The 13,283-nt window shown below is 41.5% G+C and overlaps 2 long non-coding RNA genes across 2 annotated transcripts in view; one reads left to right on the forward strand and one right to left on the reverse strand.

Moving 5' to 3' along the window:
* LOC310660151 overlaps positions 1-13,283 on the forward strand; it is a 586,996-nt gene that overhangs the window by 214,615 nt on the left and 359,098 nt on the right. The window lies entirely within an intron of this gene.
* Positions 1-13,283, reverse strand: part of LOC310660077 — a 463,269-nt gene that overhangs the window by 21,702 nt on the left and 428,284 nt on the right. The window contains exons 11-12 of the long non-coding RNA XR_014503133.1: positions 5,602-5,728; positions 4,890-4,982 (exon numbers count right to left, since the gene is read on the reverse strand). This is a non-coding gene — a long non-coding RNA (uncharacterized lncRNA). The remainder of the gene's footprint in view (positions 1-4,889; positions 4,983-5,601; positions 5,729-13,283) is intronic.

Raw genomic sequence — 13,283 nt, forward strand, 5'->3', positions numbered from 1 at the left:
TAATAGTCTGTGCTAACTGATTCCATGTCAAAGATAATGGTCACATATCACAGAATGGTGCATTTAACCAGTCTCAAAACCAACACAGGCACGAGGGCTGAAAATGGCATCATGTAATTTCACTGTCACAACCACTTAAAAAAGATTCAGATGCAGTCCTCCCCTCTGTATATAGCCACTGAGGAAGAAGAAGCAAATATCCCAGTGCAAAGAATTCTCTATTTTGATGAAAATCATTGAATCATAAGCCATGAAATATTTTTCCCATGAAGTATTTCCTTAGAAGATCCAGGTACAGGGGATGTAATTGCATTGACAGATCTTTAGTTTCTCGTGGTATGAGCTTCCTGATGTAAACATATCCAAGTATGGTTAAAAAGAGGTTTAGGGATTCAGAAGTGTACTCTTGCCCTGCAATGCTCTTCTAAAATGCTTACTGAACTGACAGGCCTGGTATGAAGATGGTTGCATAACTTTTCTTCTGCCTGCCAGGTTGGAAAAGCAAAACTCTTGCTGATTCATTCATCCACAACACTAGACGCTCCTACTTTTTAAAGTCTTTAAATACTTCTGGAGGCAGTAGAACTGGTGTCTGGATGACTTGGCAATCACTTTGTTTTAATAATTGCTGTTTTCAAAATGGACCGATTCTTAACCTCTGTCCTACCCACCGGCCAATTTTTTTCCCTTTAACAATCATCCACCTGCCAGTCTAGAATCCTCATGGGGAATTTAAAATGGAAGGATATAGTGTGGAAGCAGCTAGCTGTTTGTGTGAACGTAAACCTGGCTCTTGTAGTAATTTTATTGCCTTATGCTTCCCCACTCTTGTCTAAAAATTCACTAGCAAGTAGACCTGAGATGCCATGATTTGTGCTGCATTAAGCCTCAGCTAATATCCTGAAAACAAACAAACAAACAAACAAACAAACAAACAAACAAACAAACAAACAATTTTCTGAGGCTTTTTTGAAGATTACTTCTGTTTTTCATGGCATACCATGAAGTGATTATGTGCTTCGTTGTCATAATACCCTGTGAGATAGATATGTAATATTGCCACTTCTCAGATTGCTAAATGAGGGTGAGGAGAAATAGCTTGGCTTAAAAGATACAGAGCTTGTTTGGAGGTTCTAGCAGGGGAGCGCAGCTATCGTATACCCTTGACCGAAGAACGGTACACTCCTTCTATCTGGGATGGTCGTCCTCTTCCACCGAGCACGCAGCTTCGGGAGGGACGCACATGGAGCGGTGAGGGAGGAAGGGGACACCCGCCTAGCCAGCCAGATCAGCCGAATCAACCCTGGCGATCAATGGGGTGACAGATGTCGCAGCCAGATCGCCCTCACATCCTTAAAAGATACAGAGAGCTATGGCTGAGCAAGAAGGATTTAAACCTGATTCTTCCCAAATTCTAGCATTCTAACCATTTTGACCCACCCAAATCCAATAACTTGGAACTTGTTGCTGTAAGGCAATCAGTGAGTCAAACCAGGGACCAGGCATCTTACTCTCTACAGTCCACCAGAGCAACTGACAAGTAGAGGGAGCTGTTGCTCTGCTTCAATACACAGATAATAGCAGGAGACGGGCACTGTAGCCAGGGGTTCTAGAATTCCTATACAGTCCTGGCTATTATTTTATTTCCACAAATTTCAATACCACTGACATTAAGAAATAATATCATAGTGGTGAACAGCACAACCCTCCCCAATATAATTACACTCATGAATAAAGTACAAAATGCATCACAAATCATTGGATCATAGATGATAGATAGATAAACAGATGATAGATGATAGATAGATAGATAGATAGATAGATGATAGATAGATAGATAGATAGATGATAGATAGATATAGATATAGATATAGATAGATATAGATATAGATATAGATATAGATATAGATATAGATATAGATATAGATATAGATATAGATATAGATATAGATATAGATATAGATATAGATATATAGATATAGATAACTTGTTGCTTCATCTGAGCAACTCATTGCTAAATCTGCTGTGTACTTGTCTGCAGAGCAACTGGCCTTTGTGCTGAATTCATTCACACATATCAGAGTGGAAGGCAAAGAACTGTGTGAAGTACATTTGTCAGAGTCCCACCCTTTCCCAGGAGTTAATTCCTGTGCTTTTTTCCTGGGGGTACACAGGGGTACGCATACCCCTAAATATTTTGTGAATCTTTGGACTTTAGTCCATTTACTTTATTTATTTTTCCTGATTTGAACTATAAAGTGGTGATTTTCTTGAGTCAAAATGAGAGTACCCCTAAACATTTTTAAAGAAAAAAATCACCGATTAATTCTACTGTGAAATATGGGTAATGGAATATTCCCCCAAGGCACTGCCACAAACTGTGCACTCCCCCCCCCCCCATCTGATGAAAGATCCAAGAAAGTCCAGGAGTGCCTAGTATGTCTCATCATTCTGAAACGTCCATATTCTGGGCATACTTATATGTTGCTCAGCTGTTCTTCATTGTGAAGGACACCTTTTCAGGTCTGTGTTTATTATTTACTTATATGCCACTTATCTGCAAAAATGGCTTTCAAAGCTGTTACATGTTTCCGTCATTGGTTTTGTAAGATCTCTTCCCATGGTGACAGCTAATCTTACAGATTAAATAAATCTCACGCAAGATTGACCAGGATAATACCCCCAATAGATATCTCCGAAGAGATATCCAAAGATTCCACAGAACCATAACATTGTCAAAGTAGAGGTAATGGTCATAAGAATGTGGCCTGTCTAGTTTTCAATTGAACACACTTCTAAAATCCTCAGTGCAAAAAAAAAAAAAAAAAGCTTCAGTAAAATAAATAAAAATTATTGAAAGGAAGGTTGATGCCTGTAATGTTAGCTCAAAAGATGTGAATAGTTCCTGGCCTATACGTGATGGAAGAGCCTTGCCATGTTCTAAGGCAAGAGGTGGGCAGCCTGTGGCTGACCAAATATTGTTGGATTACAGATCCCATTGGTAGTGTTGGGTGCCACACATTGTCCATGTCCTAAAAATGTGCATTAGGATCTTTAGAAAGGAGGGAGTCAAAATATCATCTCAACTCCTGCTGGAGTTGAGATTATTTATACTATTGGGCAAATGAATCACATTGTGACTCATCTCCCAAAACATTGTGACAAAAATAAATAAATAACAAATAGATGAAGAAACAGCACGTCTCCTTTCTCAGAAACCTGATGAAGGCCATTTCAAAGGAAACAAATGTCAGCTGTGTGCATGTGTGTGTGTGTGTGTGTTTGAGGCTCATTCCTATGAATAGATGGATAATTTTAAAATACCCTTAGGCTTCAAAGACGATTAACAAGTGATTTACCCCCCCACCCTTTGATGATGCGAATGGTGACGATGACAGCTTTGTTTTCTCCTAGGTTGGGAGGGAAAGGCTGGTAGTAGGTACAATTAATTCAGCGCAAGTTGTTTAATGCAGTCCTCACAACTTTCGCGAGATCTGCCAAGAGATCCAGGCAGAAGATTGGCTTGGGTTCCTCAAGCAGCTGTTCAGCTTCCCACTTTGCTAGAGGTACATTGTCGCAGTAAGCAGCTGCTGAGAGTGTGGGAGAGAGATACTGTCAAATCGAAGCAACAGCAGCACTCAGAATTGAAAGAACGTCAATAGCAACAGCTCGAGAAGATGAACGGAGGGCAGTAAACAGCCTGCAGGAGTCAGCACAGGCAGGGCTAGCCAAAGACATATGCTACCTGAGGACAAGATGGCACCTCTCCCATTCCACATAAAAAGTAGAGCTGGCTGGCAGTTAATGCTGGTAACACAACAGAGTCCTCTACTATACCTGCGGGCAGCAGGCTGGCTTAGAGGGCACAGGGCAGCCTGCATGGTTCACATAGTTCTCTCCAGTGTCTGCCTCTCACTATCTGCTGCCTGAGGCAGTTGCTGCACTCTGCCGAATGGTAGGGCTGGCCCTGTTCATTGGCATAGATCACAGAATCATGGCCTTTTAAGCCATCTTTTCCAACACTGATCAACGCAGGAAATCCAGAACGAGATCATTTCCAACAGATGTCTATCTGGCTTCTGCCATAAGACCACCAGCAAGGGAGAGCCCACCTTCCTTCAGATAACTAGTTCCCTTGTCAAACTGTGCTTATGCTTAAGGGGTTTCTCATGATGTTCAGCCCAAATCTACCCTCCTGTAACTTTGGATCAAGCCCTGCCTCCTGGAGCAGCACGGAAGAATCTTTGCCCTGTTCTATGTGATGCCCCTTCAGGGATTATGTATCTTCTCTTGATGTCATCATCCATGCTAGCCATGGCAGAGCTAATGCGCTGTATTCAGAAGGTCCAAGGCTTCAGTCTAATGTATCCTGCAACCCGAGAAACTTGCCATTTTAAATATTCCATGTGTCTGACTAGAATGGCAGACTTCATATCATGATGCTCAGCCACTCGTGTATCAAACCTGTACCTGTTTTACTCCATGGGTTTGTCTAGCTATCTCCACCCTACTTCTCACCTTGTAGAGGTGAAGTCTTGTGTTAATTGCATCTTCTGCCCATGTGGAACCCCATTCCCTTATTTGTCAATTGCTCCTCCAGCTGTCACTCACAATCACTCCAATTAAATAACATAAAATGGCACCATGCCTATAGATTTCATCAACCACCAGCAGCTGCAGTGACCCTAGGTGTCAGCTTTTGATATGTTACTTTGCCTAGTACAGGACTAGTTAGACCAGTGTTTGTCTTTCCCATTGGATTGTGAGAGACTCTTGCACAGCCTTTGCAGCATAACATCCTCCAACAGAACTTGGTAGAATAATCACCATAGCATCATAGCAGCGGCTTTTCAAATATTGCTTTCAGTGGCTGCACTGTCATGCCTTACCTCTCAGTGTTTTATGCCCATGTTGATTCAAACGTCCAATGAAGTCCAACATTCGGCTTCAAAATTGCGAGATTCTTCAAGCTGTTAACAATTCTGAAAAGGTACAGATTCAGGCATTATAAATCCACACATATCTGAGAAAAGCAGAAACAAAAATAGAGGAAGAAAACCTGAAGTAAGACATGTAACTATAGGGATGGTAATAAATTAGAAAGGGAATTCAATTCTTGCTAAGGTTTGGCACTTGAATAACAAATCCAACACTTCAATAACTTCACTTACATTCTTTGTGAAGGGTCTGGCATCATAGATTATTTACTACCTGCACATCTGTATGATAAATAATAGCTTAGGAGTTCCATTTTTTCTGCTACTTCAATTAAAGTGTTTCTTTAAAAATATCCTCAATGCAATTTTAAGGCAGGAGATGTGAGCTTGCTTCTAAATCACTGAAGCAAAAGAAATCATCAGGTATATTCATCCAACGGTTAGGTTTCCCCAAATCAGTAGTAATGGCGGGCTTTCTGTTGCTAGTTATGTGGTTCATAGTACAGATTTTTGTTTAATATGCATCTTCATCAGAGTGAAACACATAGGTGCTCCCCTCTTAACTAGTTTTTAAAATGCTTGTTATAATACATGCAATACTTCTCATTTGTCACTAGGTGTCACTATAGCATCACCTACACTCTAGGAAAAAAATAAGCATTACCTTCATAGGAACCACATGGATAACTCCCTGGAAAACTGTCCATCCTTAATAATGCTCTATGACAGTTAGAGAGAAATCATCCTTGTTCCATTTGTGGAGCCTGCATTGTGTTCATACAAACAACAACCTTGAAAGAAAGTCAAATAGAATTACGATGTGAGTATAAGAGAATTTTACAATCACATGGGTCTAGGATAGTACAAATGTATGCTGTAATATAAGTCCTGCAATTTGGCCACGTATTATCATTGCTGTGAGAAAACTGTCGACAGAATTTTAAGAAGGGACAATAATATTCTTTCTCTTCTAAAAAGCATCAACATACTGAGTAATCAAGAGCTATCTACTCTGAAATGTGTGGCTTACAACAAGCTCAAAAAGTGGAGGGAATTAAACCTTGAAGGTCTAGAGGGGATGCTGAATTTCAAGCTGCTGAAATCCAAAGCCAGCATTTACAGCACTGAGCAATGGTTCTAGGTCAACGTAGCTCAAGCTGTTCAAACACCCACTAGAATATTTTGTTTCCCATCGGTGTGCAAACAGGAAGTTGAGAAAAAAGGAAGTTGAATGAACCAATTTCTATAGCTCACTGCAAGCCTTGTGTGTAGAAAGCCCACAGGATTTTGCAGCCTGCCAAATACTGTGCCTGTGTTTCATTTTTTCCCTGGTTTTGTTTGGATAATAATTTACAAACACTGAGATGAGTTTACCATATAGAATGGCAAATTAAAATAATCAGAACAAAAACAGCTTCTGTGATATAATTTGTAGGGAACAGATCGAGTAAATGGCGGAGCTTAAATAAAGCATAGCACCTGGTAATTTTATAACTTTTAGGAAATTGGAGTGTACGGGCAGGAAAACAGGAGGTCTCGTTCTGTTTTATCTATTGAATGAGGGGTGCTCCACTTGATCTGTTTTTATTTCAGCAAGATGCAGCTTTCTGTGAAAGTGGTAAGAACTGAATGCGTGGCAAAAGAGCCATCTGATGGTTTCACTGAGACCCCAGATGGCAGCTCATCTTGAAGTTACAACAAAATATTTCAAAGTGGATTGAGCGGTGGTATCGGGCATGGTGAGCATCAGGGCCATTTCCCCCTACATTTCAACTTTCATACATAGGACGCAACCTTATGGTGAGCCTTATACTGGTCCATGTACCTCAGTATTGTCCAATGGCTGGCAGCAGTTCTCCAGGATTTCAAGGAAGGGGAGGTGTGAAGAACTGAATCTGGGACCTTCTACACACAAAGCAGATGCTCTGCCACTGAACTATGGCCCTTCTCAGTAAGCTGCCTTTCAGCATAAACACTGGATTTGATCCAAAGTATCCCTTCTTCCAAAGGAAGAACTCTTCCTCTACTAGAGACATCCCACTGGGGTAGGTTGGTTTCTGATGACACATTTGCTGTGTAGCCATTTATAATTGGTATCCTGATAAACTGGTGTCTCTCCATGTAGTGAAGGGAGGCTCAGAGGCCTGGGCAGGCCAGGTTGTCCTCTTATATACCTGCTGGGATTGGCAAGTCATCTGACCCTCACCTGAATCTCATAGCTCTCTTGTAGCTGCCTCTGATTAGTTATCATTTAACTCTTGGAAATAATTGGGGGAAATAATTAGCATCACACGTCATGTGCATGGAAGTTGCCGAACCAATTAACCAACTAGAAGGATTTCTGTGAATAGCACCAGTTTTCATATAAATGGATAGTTTTGATGAACTGCAAAAGCATTTTTAGTTTGCTTTCTGTTGCCACCCTAGAACTTTTCTATATTAGTGCCACTTTGTTTTCTACGAATGAAGGAAAACAACTTTTTGTTGTTACAAATGAAGGAAAACAACTTTTCTGCTGGTATATGTTGATAATATAATTTTGGTTACTGAGGACAAACAAGATTGTACAAAAACAAGATTGGGTGCAGGCCTGGCCAGGATATAGGCATCCTGACTGTGACAAAGGTGACCTGTGTGCTTGCTTGCTTGCTTGCTTGCTTTATTAAGAGCTGTTGGGAACTTCAAGGTCCCTGCTTTCCCTTCTTATGGTCTTTGTACTGAACCTGAAGACTCTAATAGAGAGCATTCCAAGTCAAGAAGGAGGGCAAGTGGGTACTCTATCAAATGACAGGGCAGGAGTTACATGGAGCAGGGCCTTTTCACTGGTGGTGCCCATTGTATGCCTTGCTCTTCCCAGACCTGCTCTCTTTTGGCCTGTATTTTGGAGCTCTATAATTTAGGAAGACTTCGGAAGAACTGGTTGACAAGTCTTATCAGTTGCAGACGTATCAGCGGATTTTATTTGCTGCTATTCTGTGCTTCTGATGCACCAAGGTTTACACCAGCGTAATAGAGTTGGCCAGGATGGCAGAAGGGAAACAATTTACAAGCTTTCTCCATTATCTGCACAGCAGGGGGTGTTTAGTCAACAGTGCAAAGGCTGAGCTGAAGCATTCCCTGATGGTTACCTGCTTTCAGCAATAGGGGTCGCTGTTTGGTGGTGCCCAATTGGTTAGCTGTCAGATTCTAGAGCTCCCTATTGGTGGCTCTTAGGTAATTCACAAAATACAGAGTCCATTCATAAAACACAGTGTTCATGCATAAAGTAGTAACATAAATCTTCATTGCTACATATTGGGTCTATATTTCAGCGGTTGAATGTACAAGTTTATGGCCATGCTGTAGTATAGTGCTTATGTGACTGTGAATAAAAGGTGGCTGGGTTCATTGTCTCGGGGTTTGGGGCGGGGAGAGGTGACAAAACTGATTTCCAATAAGTGCCCCCCTTTATTTCCATAACAAGTCCTTGAGTCTGTACTCTGAATGGTGACACCAGGGACCTAGAAGGTGCAGGACTTGTCAGTCCAACATCTGCACAGTGTTATCAGGCATGACCTGAAGGCAGTTGGAGCAACTGGGCCAACTTGGGCCCCATGGGCTGCTCCTAAGGGGCCCCCTGCACCAGGGCAATCTAGATGGATTTTATTTTGCAGACTTGGCTGTGAACTGGGGCCCTACAAAAAATAATAATCAAGTTGCGCCCCACTGCTTCAAATTGGGTACCACTGGCTAGCCCTGAATCTCATAGTTGCTGGGCCTGAGTTGCCCTGCCCTTGCATGAAGTCTTGGGTTTACAATTTTGGGAAAGGGGAGAGTGTGGCACTGGGGAGTGGGCAGGCTGGTGAGGCCCACTAGACTTAGAGGCCCAAGTTGCCTTGCCCTTGCACGAAGTATTGGGTTTGCAATTTTGGGAGAGGCAAGACTGCGGCATTGGGGAGAGGGCAGGCTGGTGAGGCCCCCTAGATTTAGAGGCCCTAGGCTTCAGCCTACTTAGCCTATACATAAATCCGGCACTGCTCAGCACAGTGCAGCTATGATCTGAAATCACCCTAAAACAGCTCCCATATATTTGAAGAGATGTCAGTATTGGGAGTTCTATGGGAGTTCTATGCAATTTATGGACAAAAACACCAGTCCCTTCTTGCCATCGCTGGAAAGGTCTTGTCATCCCATATGGAGAAGAGTTTGGTCTGCTTAAGCTTGGTTTTGTAAAAAGAGAAAGGGTTTCCCCCCTCTGAGATGAGAGAGATCTGCTCTCAAGAGGTCTACAACAAATCTGATTTTGTGTGGGGGTTTTTCGAGTCTTAACCGGACACTTTGGCTCTATGAAATGGTGGAGGTATTACTGCAAACACAGACCAGTCACTCACAGAAACAGCAGTGTCTTGTGGGGGGAGGCAGTTTGGTAACCCATGCCAGCTTTATTTAGGCTGGCAATCAATAAGCACAAGATCAGGCCCTCTGCCAGCCCATGCTGGCTGTGAGAGTGGCTAGAGATCCAACTGGTTCGGGATTTCATTCTGGATCAGGGAGTATTTTAATGTTCTTTTTTTAAAAAAAAGAATTATTTAAATTGTGAAGTTTTCCATGCCATCTTGTGATATTTTAAATTCCGTGTTAGTAAAAACATCACGGTGCATAAAATATTCTACATACTGGGATATAGGATGATGTTCTGAAGATAATTCATATTGTACCATGGTGATGCCAACTGCCTTAGTTTGTAACTGTTTCTATGAGTGCAATATATTTCTCTAAATACCATTGGCTCTTCCACAGCTCACTCTACAGAGGCCTTCTAGATTAATATATGTTCTTTAATAAAGACACTATCATGCAGAATTTAAAAATAATTCTCTGTTTCCTTAGAAGCTCGGCTGCAGAGTAAAGGAATCTGGAGACAACAGAAGTCTCAACATCGCCATCTCTTGGAGACTCATAACATTTGTTTTAGCCCCTGTACTGTACTTTTAAAAACTGAGCTGTAAGTCATGATAAATGGAAGTAAACAGTTGGCAGAGATTATAGGAGTTACTATGCAGCAAACAAAGGGAAATTGGTGCCATAGACCTCCAAACAATGGATGTTCAGAACATATTCTGAGATAATTACATTTTTATTTTCTAAAAAATCATATATCATGGTATGCTTGTCATGTTGCACATGCTAGAGTCAAGACATGATTCAATCAGTTAGATGAAAGGAGTGGGTGGCACATTTTAGTGGCATGCCTAAGTTTCAATCTGAACCATGGCCTGAGTGAACTCAAATAAAGAAAAATAAATGATTGGCTAAAATGAACTGGCATCTAATGAACAGACAAATAAAAAAGAATCAAATGTTACTGTACCCGTATTCAGAAGGACTGATACAACAGGACCTTTAAATCATGTTTTAAAAGCAAAATATGTCCCTCCCCAATTAAATAGGACTTGTGACAATTAATCAGCAAAAACTGACTAAAGTTGCAATGCTTCACCAATTTATTAGCATAGCCATGGATCGATTAAGGAGCATCTGCTATGCACAGGGAAGGTCTTAGGTTCAATCCCCAGCATTTTCTGGTAGGACTGGGAAAAAATCCCAGTTTGAAACCCATTGCCAGTCATTGTGGACAATGCTGAGCTGGATGGACCAGTGGCTTAACTTGATATATAACAGCTTCTTATGTTCTTATTTGAAAATAGATCCTACTGAGCACAGTAGTATTTTCTTTCCAGTAACCAACTATAGGATCAGGCTGCATAACTTGCTCTGTTAAAACTGATACTGTGGGGTTGTTTTTTTTGCTCAAATTTGCTTACTAAACATACCAACTCTCCATGCTTTAATTTTTGGCCTTCCCTAGCAAATCCCCTCAAAATAAGATGTCTAGTTCTTCAACTCTCAATTAATATTCATTTTGTGCTACTCAGTCAATTTGCCCCTACGTGATCAGAGCCCTTCAGGGCTGGTGGGGTGGCAACATTCTGTTTGCTCTACTCCCTCAGAGGCTCGATCGCCATGTGTTCAAGAATGGATCTCTGTACAGAAGCCTACATGCACTCACCTGAACGTGTGTGGACTTCCTGTGAATAAACCCTATGAAATTGGAGGGTAGAGACCACAGCAGATGCATGCTTGGACATGCCACATGGAGGCAAGGTTGGAAGAAGAAGAGTTTGGATTTGATATCCCGCTTTATCACTACCCAAAGGAGTCTCAAAGCGGCTAACATTCTCCTTTCCCTTCCTCCCCCACAACAAACACTCTGTGAGATGAGTGGGGCTGAGAGACTTCAGAGAAGTGTGACTAGCCCAAGGTCACCCAGCAGCTGTATGTGGAGGAGCGGAGACACAAACCCGGTTCCCCAGATTACGAGTCCACCACTCTTAACCGCTACACCACACTGGCATGGACATGGACACAAGACACATAAAGGTTGGGCGTGCTGAGGAGGGAGAACCAGTGGATGTGATGACAGTTTCCACCTCAAGCATATAGACTGTACTTACACTGATCACGTCCTCAGGGCTGAGGTATACTTACATTGCTCACAGTTGAGATAACCCATGAGCAACACACAATCTTGTGGTTGCTCTCCACAGGGTTCCCACAGAACAACTGTGGCTTCAAAAACAGTGGCCCATATTAGCTTTTGCAAGTGCTCAAGCTTAGCAGGAAGAGCAGAAAGGTACCTAGAATTACCCCCAGACAGACAGTAACACACACTCTGTCACTACAAAAAAAAAGGATATAGAACTGTAAAGGGATTCTGAGTGAAGTTCAGCACCAACCTCACAGCACCAACTGTTAGGTGAAGGAGAGAGAAGATGACAATTTCCTTCTGCTCCCGTCCTGTCTGACTGGTACAGCAAGGGGCTCTTTCTTCTCTCCCACACCCTCCACAGTGTCTATCTATTGTGGGGATATACTGGTACTTGGACACATAAGCTGGATGGGAGTTTTCATTAGAGTGGATTGATTTGCAAAGCTTTCTCTGCACTCAGGACATATTCTGGGGGGAAGCGTTTGCTATTTCTGAGACATATTCATAACAAGAATTAATGCAGTAATAACTGCTGTAGGATGCTAAAATGATCTTTGTTGGTACAAACTGCATGGTAATGGTGTTCTTCCTGTGATGAGGTCTCTAAAATTGTATGTGAAGACTGTGTGTGTGTGTATTGAATTCAAAGATGTGTTACCAAATATATATATATATAGAGAGAGAGAGAATTGGTAGCAAGCCTTTGAATTCTTTTTTTTATTTCACTGCTTATGGGCTGATGACTTCAAGATTTTTCCCCTCTTGCAACCTCTCTTCCACCCTCTTTCTGGTCAGTATGCTGCATGAGTGATTTTTTTCATTTAATATGTGTTCTCTGCTTTGGTTCATTGACCACAGAGTTTTTACATTTCTACATTAAACCACCTTTTCCATTTACTGACTCAGTAACTACCAAAACCTTTGTGGCTCTAGTTATGCAGTTATATGTTATTTGGCCTACACACACACACACACACACACACACACACACAAATATATCGTATGAATTTGCTAATTAAAAATACATTTTCACATATATGAAAATCCAACCCCCCCACAGATATACAACATATGTATATGTATTCATTGTTATGCACCGTAAACAGTATCCCATGGTTTAGAATATTTAACTCTTTCTTCTACTGAATTTTTCATACCAGCTTTTTCTCTTTCTACATCCTTGGAACATAATTTTCAGCAGGTGCTTGAGAGTCTAGAAAGTAGACGATTTGAGGAACAATGAATATGAGTGGTAAACAGTGGTCATTTTGAAAGCACCATAAGCTTGCTACTATGGACAGGTAGCACACTAACATAATAGGTAAACTGAGCTGACCTTCTTTTAACCAAGAAAGTTGCAGATTTCACATTTGATATATGGGGGGGGGGGATGTCAGACAGAGGAAGAAGAATAACTAGGGGGAGGAATCTACATATCAGCAATATAGCTGATTGATCCCATCCTATCTTGTCTTTCTGTCTCACACAACACACGGACTTTCATACTCTCTTTTTTTTCTAGCATCTCACTCATCTTGTGGTGATTATTGCCAGTATAGTAGTAGTACCAATGCATGTTTCTGATTTTCTGGATCAACCACCGATGTCAAGGTAATGCTACTACAAGTTGCGATGCTGTGTGCACAGCAAGCGCCATTGTGATTTGCCCTAATCATTCATTTTTTGGTGCAGCATGTTTTTTGGGTACAAAAATGGTAGAGATGGGTGGAGTAGATATTCTGCTCTTGCTCATATTTTGACCCTAGCCAAAGAAGAATTGTTGGACATGTACAGCTCATCTCTCAACTCAAGGTGGA

Source organism: Podarcis tiliguerta, assembly GCF_965153285.1.
Source record: "Podarcis tiliguerta genome assembly, chromosome: 11".
Taxonomy (NCBI): domain Eukaryota; kingdom Metazoa; phylum Chordata; class Lepidosauria; order Squamata; family Lacertidae; genus Podarcis; species Podarcis tiliguerta.